Source organism: Netta rufina (genome assembly GCF_964035555.1).
Source record: "Netta rufina genome assembly, chromosome: 3".
Classification (NCBI taxonomy): domain Eukaryota; kingdom Metazoa; phylum Chordata; class Aves; order Anseriformes; family Anatidae; genus Netta; species Netta rufina.
The window spans coordinates 59,680,592-59,693,123 of NC_140125.1; positions in this window are offsets into that span (position 1 = coordinate 59,680,592).

Below are 12,532 nucleotides of genomic sequence, written 5' to 3' on the forward strand. Positions count from 1 at the left end.
CTCCGCCCGGGCGGTGGAGGGGACGGGGCCGCTCCGCCTCGCCGCCCCCGGCCGAGCGCCTCAGCGCCCTCCTGCGAGGAGCCGGCGCTAGGGCGGTGTGGATCGGCCCCGGTGCCGCCTCGGCACGGCGGTGATCCCCGGCTTGGTGTCAGGGCACCCGCCTGTGGCAAAGGCGTGGATGGAGGTGTCTCGTAGAATCAGTTCCCAACACGTCTGTAACTCCTCCTGCTCCTGCTCCCAACGTAGAATAGTTTAAGTTGGAAAAAGATCAGCAAGTCCGACCGTCACCACAAAACCCACCACTAAACTATGTCCCTTAGTGCCACATCCACACATCTCTTAAATACCTCCACAGATAGGGACTCCACCACTTCCCTGGGCAGCCTGCTCCAATGTTGGACCACCCTCTCTATGAATAAATTCTTCCTAATGTCCAACCTAAACGTCCCCTGGTGTAACTTGAAGCCATGTCTTCATATCCTCTCACTTGTCACCTGTGAAAACTGACTGACAGCCTCCTCACTGCAACCTCCTTTCAGGTAGCTGTAGAGAGTGATGAGGTCTCCCCTCAACCTTCTCCAAGCTAAACAACCCTGGTTCCTTCAGTCACCCCTCATAAGCCTTGTTCTCTAGCCCCATCACCAGCTTTGGTGCTCTTCTCTACATGCACTCAAGCACCTCAATGTCCTTCTTGTAGTGAGGAGCCCAAAACTGAACACAGTACTCGAGGTGCGGCCTCAGCAGAACTGAGAACAGGGGGACAATCACTTCCCTAGTCCTACTTGCCACACCATTTCTGATACAGGCCAAGGTACCATTGGCCTTCTTGCCCACCTGCACACACTGCTGGCTTATGTTCAAGCAGCTGTCAACCAGCACCCTCAGGTCATTTTCTGCTGGGCAACTTTCCAGCCACCCATCCACAAGCCCATACCACTGCACTGGGTTGTTATGACCCAAGTGTAGGACTCGGCATATAGCCTTGTTGAGCCGCATACACTTGGCCTTGGCCCATCAATCCAGTCTATTCCAGTCCCTCTGTGGAGCCCTTCTACTGCCAAGCAGATGACCTCTCCCACCCAATTTGGTATCGTCTGCAAATTACTGAGGGTGCACTCAACCCCTCATCAAGATCGTTGATAAACATATTAGGCAAAACTGGCCCCAATACTGAGCCGTGGGGAATACCACTTGTGACTGGCCTCCAACTGGCTTTAACTCCATTTACAGCTCTTTGGGCCTGGTATGATGCATTGTGTCCCTTCAGTTACTTTCTGTTATTGCACCATACTCTCCATTGCACCCCAGGTGACACCATACCAAACAATTCTCTTTTCCAAGAAAACTAATGAACAAGGTTAACATAATTTACCTTTCATTAAGTCATGTTGCGTTTTCATTTGATTGTTCATTCAGCTCTACATCCTTGAGCTCTACCCTGTAGACAGAATGCAGTTTGATTTGCTACTGCTGTTGTCATTCTTTGCATCCTTTTCAGCTCCTAGAAATATGTAAATCTTCTCCCAGGGACACAGACATTAAAACTGAGAGCAGCACAAAATCCTCCAGAGCACTGAGACCACCACTACCAGCCTCCTGGCCAGCAGCCTGACTCACAGCAAATCTCTTCTGAAAATGCCCAGGCACTACCATCCCAGCTCTTCATCTTACTACCATCTCACCTCTTCAACAGGCACGGCTGCCCCCAGAGCAGAGCAGGTGTAAGAGGCTACTTCCAGTCCCCACAGTTCACATCATCATGCACCATCTTCTAAAGGCAAAACTGAGACCCTCTCTCAGGCTGTGAGCTGTGCAGCTAGGTCTGGTCCATCACTATGCTGTACAAGGATGAATGAAGATGCTAAAGGCATCTTAAACCACTACAGAAGCTCAGCTAGGGTTCATTTGGCAGAACCTGCAGCTAGATTAATTGATTTATACAGTGGAAATGATACCATGAAGATCCATTTTCATCACTCCAGGGATGTATAAGAGACCACACCCCTTCCTTTTTCATTTTTTAAAATGTCAGTGTTTTTATTAAAATATTAACCTTTCATAATAAAAATAGTAATTTATACGTACCAGAATTTCTGATTATTAAAAAAGTGCTGCTTTCTGCACAAGGAGCTATAATATTCATCAGGTGATAGCTGCAGAATATATAATCACAAACAGATTAGCCATATTTAACACCTGTAAGTGGTGCTCTTTCCAAAAAAAAACAAACCCTGATAGTTGGGGAAAAAAAAAAAAAAAAAAAAGTTAAAGGCTACATTCCCAGGTCTATAATGAAATTAACTAGATTCAAGCCTGTCTGAAAAAAAAGGAGAGAATCCTCTGAAAAGTGTAGCATCTAAAGAGCACTGTAACTATGCATATCCTGGCATATGTACTTAGCATATGCACACACTGCTTTTCTTATGATCGTCATTTTGTTGGCCAACACAATATTAAATACTATAGTAAAATGGACAGAACTTTAAGGAAAATATAAGATAAATCTATTAAAATAGAATTTAATTAGCACTTCAGCAAGTATGGGAAATGCTCCAGTTATGTAGTAGTATAGAATAAAAGTGTTAATTTTATGTTTTTACTTTTAACAACATGTTTTCAGTTGTATCACATAAGTACTCTAGATTCCTTAGTCATCAGAACAGCATTACATTTGCACAAATAATGTAGGACTTTGTTCTGAGGAAGGTAATTATTAGTATGGATGACTTATGTTTGATTGAGCAATGGTTTGGGACATTTCTTGCCAAAGTTGTTATTATTTTTATGAAATCTATGTTAGAAAATCTTCTCTAATTCTGTTTTGTCACAGTCCTTGATTTATAAGAAGTATACGAACTGCACATCTAAAAAAAGACCAAAAAAAAAAAAAAAAAAAAAAAGTAATTTCTTACCTTAGTTTCTTCTAACCCCGACCTTTTTTTTTTTTTTTTCTTTTTCTTTTTTCCTTTTTTTTAAAAATCTGAATTCTGTCTTTTGTAAAGAAACAACGTCATGTATCCAAGTATTGGCCCCAAGGAAGATAACAGGAGACTATCAAAGCATAGTCTGCTTTCACTACTATTTTTTTTGGGGGGGGCCCTTTGTGATGTTAGAAAAATTCTAGGTAAATCAAAAATCAAAACTAACTGTTATCATGACAATGAAGGCAACAGTGATCTGCCAAAATATGAAAATGAGCTGGGCAGCATAAGGACTAAAGGGCTGAGTATGTCCTTATAGGAGCAGCAGCAGAGAGCAGGAAATGTGAAAATTGTGAAGATGGTGAATTTCTGTTTTTCCGTTCCCATGAAATGATACTTAAAACAAACAAACAAAAAAACAAATGTATGTAAAATAGTCCTTCACAAGCACACAGGGCAGGCATGGAGATAGTGCTCATACATATTTCATATCACTGGTTAAGGTCATCATCATATTCATGATTCAAATTCTTCTTCCTATACTTACCATGAGTGGCCCCCAAAAGTCATGAGATTCCACCTTAACACAGACTACTCTAATTTGACCTTTATTAGCATCTCATTGCACTGTTTCTGTCCTCCCAGATTTACAATTCTACATCAAGGCAGCCCAAACCAGGAATTATGCAACACAAGATTTAAAGCACAGCTTGAGAAAACCAAAGCAGACACACTGATCTGATCAAGCAATCAGTTTAACCCAGTGTTTTGCCTCCAGCAGCGACCAAGTGCAGGCATTTGGCAAAAGAATATAGTAAATGAAAACTATCGGTTGATCCCCTGGTTTCCCTCCAGGCTGCTGGCACTTACTGGATTAGGTTAGGGATTTCCTGAGCTAAAGGTTATAACCTAATCATCTCGTTTCAAAGCCAGAGGTGGATATTTGTCTGTGAATTTGTCTAATTCCTTAAACTTAAACTTTCATTTCATGTCATCCTATGACAGTCATTGCTTAATTAATTTATGGAACTATGTGAAAAAGCAGTTCTTCTAGCATATTTTTACGTTCCTTCCTGAGAACTCAGTAAGTGGCTCCAATTTCCTATGTTGTAAGCAAGGAATTATTTCATCTCCACCTTTTTCCATCAGGTTCATGACTATAGCTCACCCACTGCACATCTTATTTTCAAGCTGAAGAATCTTAGTTTTAATTTCTTGAAAGCTGAATGCCTTCCCGTGTTGGTGATCCTTGTTGTTGTTCTTTATAATTCTACACATCATTCCTTGTTCTTACTTGAGATTGAATTACTAGAATTGTTAGCATTATTCAGTGTGTGGGTAAAGCATACGCAATGGCATAATGATGCTTTCTATTTTGTCCTCAGTCCTAACAATTTCCAACATCTTACTTGCCTTTCTGAAAACTGCTAAGCACTGTGCATGGTGATTTCACAAACTATTTGCAAAGTGGTAGTAATTAATTGTTCTGTTACAGATAATTAGGATTGTTCCCTTCACCCCCGCATATTACTTTGTGTTTTTCAATAAAACAACCATTGGCTGTTTTACTGTGTGATCTGAAATAGGATCACACACGCGTTGTCATGTTTTTAACTGTCATCAATAACAACTTTGAACAACACAGATTCAAGCAGAGATCCTGCTAAAAGTACTTTCTCCCGCAGGAAAGTTGGCCACCAGCTCTATGTTTGTCTCCTCCTACCTTTGAGGTAGTTACTGATCCTGAATGCAGCCTGTCTTCTTATCCCATGAGAAATTAGTTTTGCAAAAGTGTTTAGTGTTTGCAGTAAACATGTTGTAAACGTGCTGTTTAACAGGTTTCTCCCGAGACAGGCAGCACAGGCTCAGCTTGAAAAAGGCGTGTAAAAGAGTTACAAGGTCATTTGCTAGGTAATGGCCATATTGTCAGATTTCCAGCATATTTTAAATAAATAACTACCTTTATGATAGATAAACTATGCAGTTCTTGCTTCGTACAATACTGTTCTCTTGAGTTTTTGTTGCATTATATAATGTGCTTGTGAATAGGCAGACACATGCACCACAAGCACACATGGAGGTCTCTGCTGAGAGAGAAACATGTTCTCTAGAAGACGTTCTAAGATCTGACCCTGTGATTAGCAGATTTTACCACTAGAAGAGATCATCTTATCTGCCCTCTTACATAACCCAGGTCTCACTTTGTTCTTTCAACGGGTTTTTGTTTGACTTGTTGATTCAGTAGACACGTGAATTCCTGTCGCACGTACCTGCACAATCCCTTTGCTGTCACACCAGCAACTCACACCAGTGCAAGATGCCAGAAATTCTTTTTACTGTCTCCAAATCTGGACAAAAACTACAGTGTTGTGATTCCACCAGGAGTGTGCGTCTTAGCCCAGTCCCGTCACGTATCTCTGCAGCTGGCCTGCCATGAGTCACTTCTCAACATGGGTGTGCCATGCTCTGCAACCCAGTGTAGGGTTGTGACTCAACCTAAAGTAGTAAAGCTACTTCAGCCCTGGCTAAAATAGGTCTTTAAAAATATGTCTTTGCATGACTTAAAGATTTCAAGTGGCAGAGGACTGACTACATTCCTAATTCCCATGGACTTTGTAACACCACAGAAAAAAATAAAATATCTTTTCCTTGAACAAGACAGGGTCACTGGCTGCATTAAGAAACATAAAATCACAGCAGCTCAGTGCTGGCATAGAAATCTGAGGGGAGTAAACAATAATCAGAGAGTACGGTTGTTTTTAGAGACAGTCAGAACAACTATATTGTTTGAGACAAGCCATTCAACCAGGAAAATAGCGCTGTATTCTCTTATCAACTCTGTACCCAAAGCATCTCCATCATTCTTGGTCCAGTCATTAGTCTTACTTGGCCATTCTGTCTGTCTTAAGTCAGCAGTTGTTTCAAGGGGGAAAATATTTTTTCCAAAACAAAGAACTTAGTTTTGTAAAACCTTACATAAATTTTCCTGTAAAGCCATGTTTTAAAAGATTAATTGTATGGATTCTTGTCTTTGCTTTTCCTGTGAGGACAAAAACCAAAGCAAAACAAAACAAAAATGTTCTCTTTTTTTCTTTTGATGAGCTGAAAAAGTAACCTAGCAAAACATAAGCATTTCTTTCAGTGTAAAAGTAAATGTGACGGGCCAGCCTCAGAACAAGACAGACTATAAATACAGACACAGTTACTGCTGACAGTCTTGGCACCTGAATGAGCACTTCCATGGAATTAAATGGAGTGATTCACTTACACTGTTATTCACCTGTGTCTGCCTGTGATGGAGGCCTTAATTCAGAAATGGCCTCAGGGCATCATCCCCTCCTTGTTATCCACTAGATGCCTCAAACAATGCAATGCCTCTTCTCCCTAGATTAAGCATGCTAATCTTTACTACAGCTGAGCAGAAAAGGGGAGGAGTACTTAAAATTCTTGATGTAAATGACTGAAATGACTTGCCCTACAGCTAACCCGAGAGTAAACCTCTGCGTAATGACAGAAATATGCTATATCAGTACAGCCTAAAAGACTGCACTCATAACGTTGACTGTCAAAAGAAGTATGGGATGACCTTAATCATATGTCTGATAGTAGTTACTTGAGAACCTTAGGACCAAACTCAAAACCTGTCTAAACACACACAAGGTCAGAATTAGTGCAGGATTCATGTTAAGCTTGGGTAATGCTTTTCCATATAGGAGGCTGTGAAGCAAAGAGGATGTGCAGTGATGTGTTTTTTGGAGAGTATCAAAAAGTGTTTGGGGACAGTTTACACAGAGAAAAACTAAATAAAAAGCTGATTGTATTTCATGTTTTATGGTGTTCTTTGCTATAACAATGAATATTTGTGAAAGAGAGGAACATGAAGACTAATTACTTTCTCAGATTCCTTTCATCAAAGTACCTCTTGTAGCAAGGAAACAGCACTACATCTCTTAATTTCCACATAGAATGGTAGCAGATGAGTCATCTAGTCCCTCTGTACTCCTGTTTAGTATGCATCACATAAAAACAAAAAGCAACAACAAAAGCCCCCTCTCCTTCCCTCTACACATATACATACACATACTGACATTTTGGGGACTTTTTCAGAAAACCAACAAAACTGTCTTTACATAAGGTTGTCAACTAATGGTAGCAGAGATGACAGCTACATTAATATAGAATTACTATTCACACCCCTTTCAAATACAGCTTTAGGTATAATATCTCTATTTATTAGTTTCATATAAATTTCCTTCCTAAAGCTCAAGTGTTTATAATGACTCATGACAGAAGGACATCAAATCTTCTCCTGAAGGAAATCTTACTGCAATAGTGCTGTGAATTGACATTTGTCAGAAAACATTAATTTAACATATGAAATGTTGTCAATGCAAAGCTTGCTACATTAATTTTTTTTTTCAGTGGAATGTCAAGACCTCCTACTGGCCATGGAAGCATGTCAGTGGACTAATGACAGTTAATAATCATTTAACGCAATGATCCTGTTTTATACGCGTTATTTTTACGAATAAAACCTGTAACTTTGCTACTCCACATTCAGGTTTCTCATCTCAAAAACTTGATTAAGGTGCAAGATACTGGATCATTTGACTCCAATAATCTTTGCAATTAGACTGTATTTACCCTATATTTTGAACTCAAGTACACTTGACTTAAAGTCAAAGTCAAGGAGCACTTTATTGGTTCCTGCTTATGGAGAAGTGTGTTCTTAAAATGCAGTTTTCTGGTTTTAAGATTCAATACCAGCTCTGAAATTCAAATTAGGTTCAAATTCTTAACTGTTCAAACTTTATTAATTTCATTGTCACTGCAGCTGCAAGCCTTTTGATCCTCCATCATCTGATGCTGTTTGAAACTACAACACAAAGCTCTAGTCAGACTCCAAATGCTGACGGTCTCACCTATGGAGTTGATGTTCTAGGAGGAATTTATGTCAAGGTGCAGGAGGTCAAACTGTCTCTGATTTCAAATGGTAGACAACTATCTACTAGGGAAGTACTATGACAACACCAAATTAATTTACACTGTTGAACATACCATAGAGGTTGATTACAAACTGATGCGTCAGTTTTCTCCTGCATCTACAATTTATAATCTTGCATGAATTTTCCATCTGCTGCATTATTTGTAATTGTGAATCCAAAACTTCTGGGATAAATCTTACCATTTTTTTTTTCTCTAGAGGAGTGTTTTTTGTTGTTTTTTGTTGTTTTTTTTTTTTTTTTTTTTTTTTTCAAGCATCTCCAATGCATTGGAGAAGATTAGATTTAAAAACATAGTTAAGAAAATTAAGTGTAACTACCTTCTTGTTTGGCTCATAGATACCCTCCATAATTGTTACATGTATATAAGTGCTTCTCAATAAATGCTTCTCAGGGTGTTGTGATGTAATATTTTGAAGCAAATATCTGTTCTTTGTCACACAAATGTACAATGGACACAAATGAATAGGACAAATGCATCTCACTTTCCCTATTTTTAGTCAAGAAAAACAGACAAGCTGTGTTGCACACAGAAAAGCATTTTCTCTGTATTTCTCTTGTATTCCCCAGCATATTACTCCATTTAAAAAGTTCGTCTCCATTTTGAATTTAAGGGAGCCTTATGAAATAAAACAAGGTGTCATGAAAGTGTACTTCTGATGGCCTCCAATTTTGGCAGAAACAGTATGGGGTTGGAGGGCTGTTGATGATTCTGGAAACTACATACATGAGTATCTGTGCACCAAAAAAAAGGCACATAAATAACTGTAATTAAGGTTATATCATGAAACAGAAATGGGAAGGTGCTTTTGTTTTTTCTTTAGACAATGAGATGCATCATGGACTAAGTAGAGTAAGTCAGCGCAGGATGAGGAACTTGCCAGCTACATATACAACGTATGCATGTCCACCAGAGAGAAAAGGTACGTGTAGGCACATGTACAGCATTTGGGAAGAGGTACAAAGGAAATACCAGCTGTCTTCTTTAGGAGTATATTCAGGAGAGATGAGCTCTTAAAACAGAAGTAAAAAACAGAACAGGGTCTTATTTTCAGTTATTTTGCACAGTTACATAGCTGGAACTTTAAGAAGACAGTTCACAGACATCCTACAGGTGGAGGAAAAATGGAGAAAGAATGTCTAAAACAGAGTAAACTGATAGTTATGCCAATCAGTGGATCAATTCTATGTAGAAATAGGGAGGTTTGTAAAGCCAAAGAGTACAACATTCCCTCTTTCACTTCCATACTGATTATTTTATTTGCCAATGGAAGCAAAGGAGAAAAGACAGTGGATGGAAAAGAAGTTAGCGAGATCCTCACCTCTTGTTTTTCCTTAAAAGGGTGGGTTGTGACCCTGCATGCTCTAATCTTTTAGAAGATTTCCATGGATCTCAGCTGGCATTTCTTCAGTGCACCTTTCAGAAGAAATTGCACTGGGATGTACATCAGCCATTGAGAACTTTTTATCTGTAGATGCTAGCAAAGTGGGGTAATATGAACTGCACAGAGAACACAGTGCATACAACTAACATCCTCCCTGAAAAGTCAAACAGTGTTTAAGAAATCATTGGGTAAAGTGCAGTGTCTAAGAATTGGGGTAGAAATAGAAACATCCCTAGTATTAGATCAGGCTTTCAGATTGTATTACTTGTGCATAGACCTACATTAGTAGCCATAGTAGAAAGTAAAATGTCTACTTTGTTAGTTACCTGACTCTGTGAGTATATGGTTATGTCAAATAGTAAAGAAGAAAGATGAGGGTCTCACCTATTGAAGAGCACTACTGTGGAGAGAGTTTCAGTAAACAGCTTGGAGCTGTTTTCTTACTTTTTGATAGATAAAGGCACAAGGATGAAAAAACAGTTCTTTGTTCAGAGTTGTAGGTTAAGAGACATATAACTCATAATGCAATAACTGAAGTACCAAGGCTGCATTGTTGACTCCATTCTCTTGTTTACCCAAAGATTCCTAAAGCAAATGCACAAATTATCCTCAGCATTAACAGCTTCTCAAAATAGCGAATAGTCATCAATAAAGACTTGGTATGCCTGTTAATTAGTTACTATAACAGAGAGTGTTTCCATCACAGAGGAAGGCGAACAGAAGGTGGTAAGCCTAGTACCTCACCAGAAGTAGACTCTTTTTCATTCACTCACTTTCTGAGGAATGCACATCCTTTATTTCATTACTGGGAAATACAGTTTGTACACGTTCCCAAGCTAAAAACTAACCGCAAAAGCTATTTTTCTCACAGGTCAGATGTGAGGAAACAGAACCATTTCACTTCCTTCAACATCCCTATATAAAGAGAAGAGGAAAGTGGGACCAGACCTATTGTTCTTACAGCTTCCTGTCTCCTTTTTGACTCTGCCTCATTTGAAAAAGCAGGGCACTGCTGCTTAGAGTGCATCATCTCCACTTAGGGTATTCGGATATTTAATAATATATAAATGGCTCTTGTACAACACAGACAATATCAGTAGAGTCTTCGTTTGATAAAAAGGCTGTTTGTCAAAGGTAGCTGCTGCCTCTGTTTTGCTTTCATATAAAATATTGTAGCTTTTCAATCACAACTCATTCAAAATGAGTTTTATCTCTTCCAAGAGAGTAAGATGAAAATGTACAAATATATAATCTGCCCCTCAAGAAACTTTGCTTTTTTTTTTTTTTCCCCCAGTATTTTTTTCTGATTCTTCAGTTGTTTGAGTGGCTGGAGTACAATGATCAAATATAAAGAGGGGAAAGGTCTGAGTTATGAAGTACATTTGGCCCACTGTTGGCTGCCCTCAGCCTGGGCTGTTTGGCCAGGGTCACACCAATTCTCATTGGAATGAGCTGGGAAATGGTAGAAGAGCTTTCTGCTCTTGCCCAGCTAGGAGCTGTAGCTGGAGATCTGTGGAAGCAAGCATGAGCTCACAGCTCCCCACAGGCCCTGCATGCTGTCCAGTGCTAGTTCTTCTGTCTGTACAAGATCCTCCTCAAAATAACTACAGTGATCATGCCCTCAGCTTCTACTCTTTTGATATCCGAGGCATTTTTAAGAGGTCTATAAAAACAAGCAGTATCCAGACATTTTCCAGAGCTGGCTATGGCTAGGAAGAGCTAGTATATCTCCCTGTGTGTTGGGAGCTGATATGCTGATACGTTCTAGATTACCATCTCAGCCAGACAACAGCAGTGGTTGGATTCCTATAAAGAATCAGCCTCGCCTTGTAGCACCGCAGTTGTCTGATCTGCTGTGGAGCACAGAAGAGACACCAGCCTTTCAATCAGAGAGGCGACAACACGTTCTAATCCCTTCCAAATGAGAATTGTTTCCTCTGTAAAAGAGCCAAACCACCCTTAGCATGAAAGAAAAGGCACATTGGAAGAGGAATGATGCAAAGAGCTGCTTTTCTTCACCTCTTAATTCACCTTCCAGAAGAGGGAGATGCATTCATGTGCTCAGGGCAGACTCCCTCCTCTGTCACAGACAAATCCTGTCAATGGACCTTGGTGGGAAGCACAAATGTGGACATGCACAACTTGGTAGTTATATGAAATAAATGTGAGGATAGCAAAAGATGCAATTTTTCTTTATTTATTTATACATCTATATCCATTCCTTCCTGTCGGTTCCTAATATGTTCCTTCCATGATTAATTGCAAGAACTGTACGATTTGAACCTTTTCCTAGGAGGCACAGGCAGAAACGAAGTACTTGGCAATAATTCCTCTTCGATTCAGACAGCCTTAGCACTGTGTAGATTTAGCACCCGTTCTACCAAATATAGTCCTCCGAAAATGACTGGAACAGAACATGATGTTTCAAAAATAAAGAAATGCAATTTCTTTAAAAACATTCAAATGTGTGTTAATCAAGTGTATATCCACTCTGATCAAATAATAGGCTCAGTTCAAAGAACATTTCTTGATTTCACATTACATACAGGATTGTCATTAGCATTTGCTAACTGAGTCAGGTTTAGCAGGAAGTTATGATGGTAAGAGCATTGCTTTAGGAATTATTTATAAAGGAAAACTTCATCCTTCTTCCCTGACGTCTTGAGAAATTCAATGCAAAGGGAAGTTTCAGTTCTGTGTATGTTCTATATACTTTGCTGTGCAAAGAAATGAGTCTGTAAAATATATGAAAGAGAGAGACCTTCAATTATTAGGCTCTTTCTTACAGTCACCACAGATGAAGCACACAGAATACTTAATATTCCTCCTATATGCGACCCAAAGATCAGGCAAAAATCATTAATATCTGTGTTGTTTTTAACAAAAGAAGCAGATTTAAAAGCAAGTTGAGGCATTTTTCATCTAGAGGGCTTTAGTAATAAGACACAGACTAGCTTATTGCTATCATAAGCAAATGTAAGACTTAGCAGGAGGTTCATTTTTTATTTATCTTAACATATCAAGAGCAACCCACATCACTATGGAGAAAAAGGAAGGGCTTAAAATCATTGGAAAACTGGTATTAATGGAAAACAGCTCAAAGAACAGGCCGAGTCAAGTTTTGGCCAAGAGGCAGAATCCCACTGTGAAATAACAAGCTGGTGAACCCAGAAGAGAGAAGGTACAAGGAGAAGATGAGTTGGAGTACAAATCCCAAGACTAT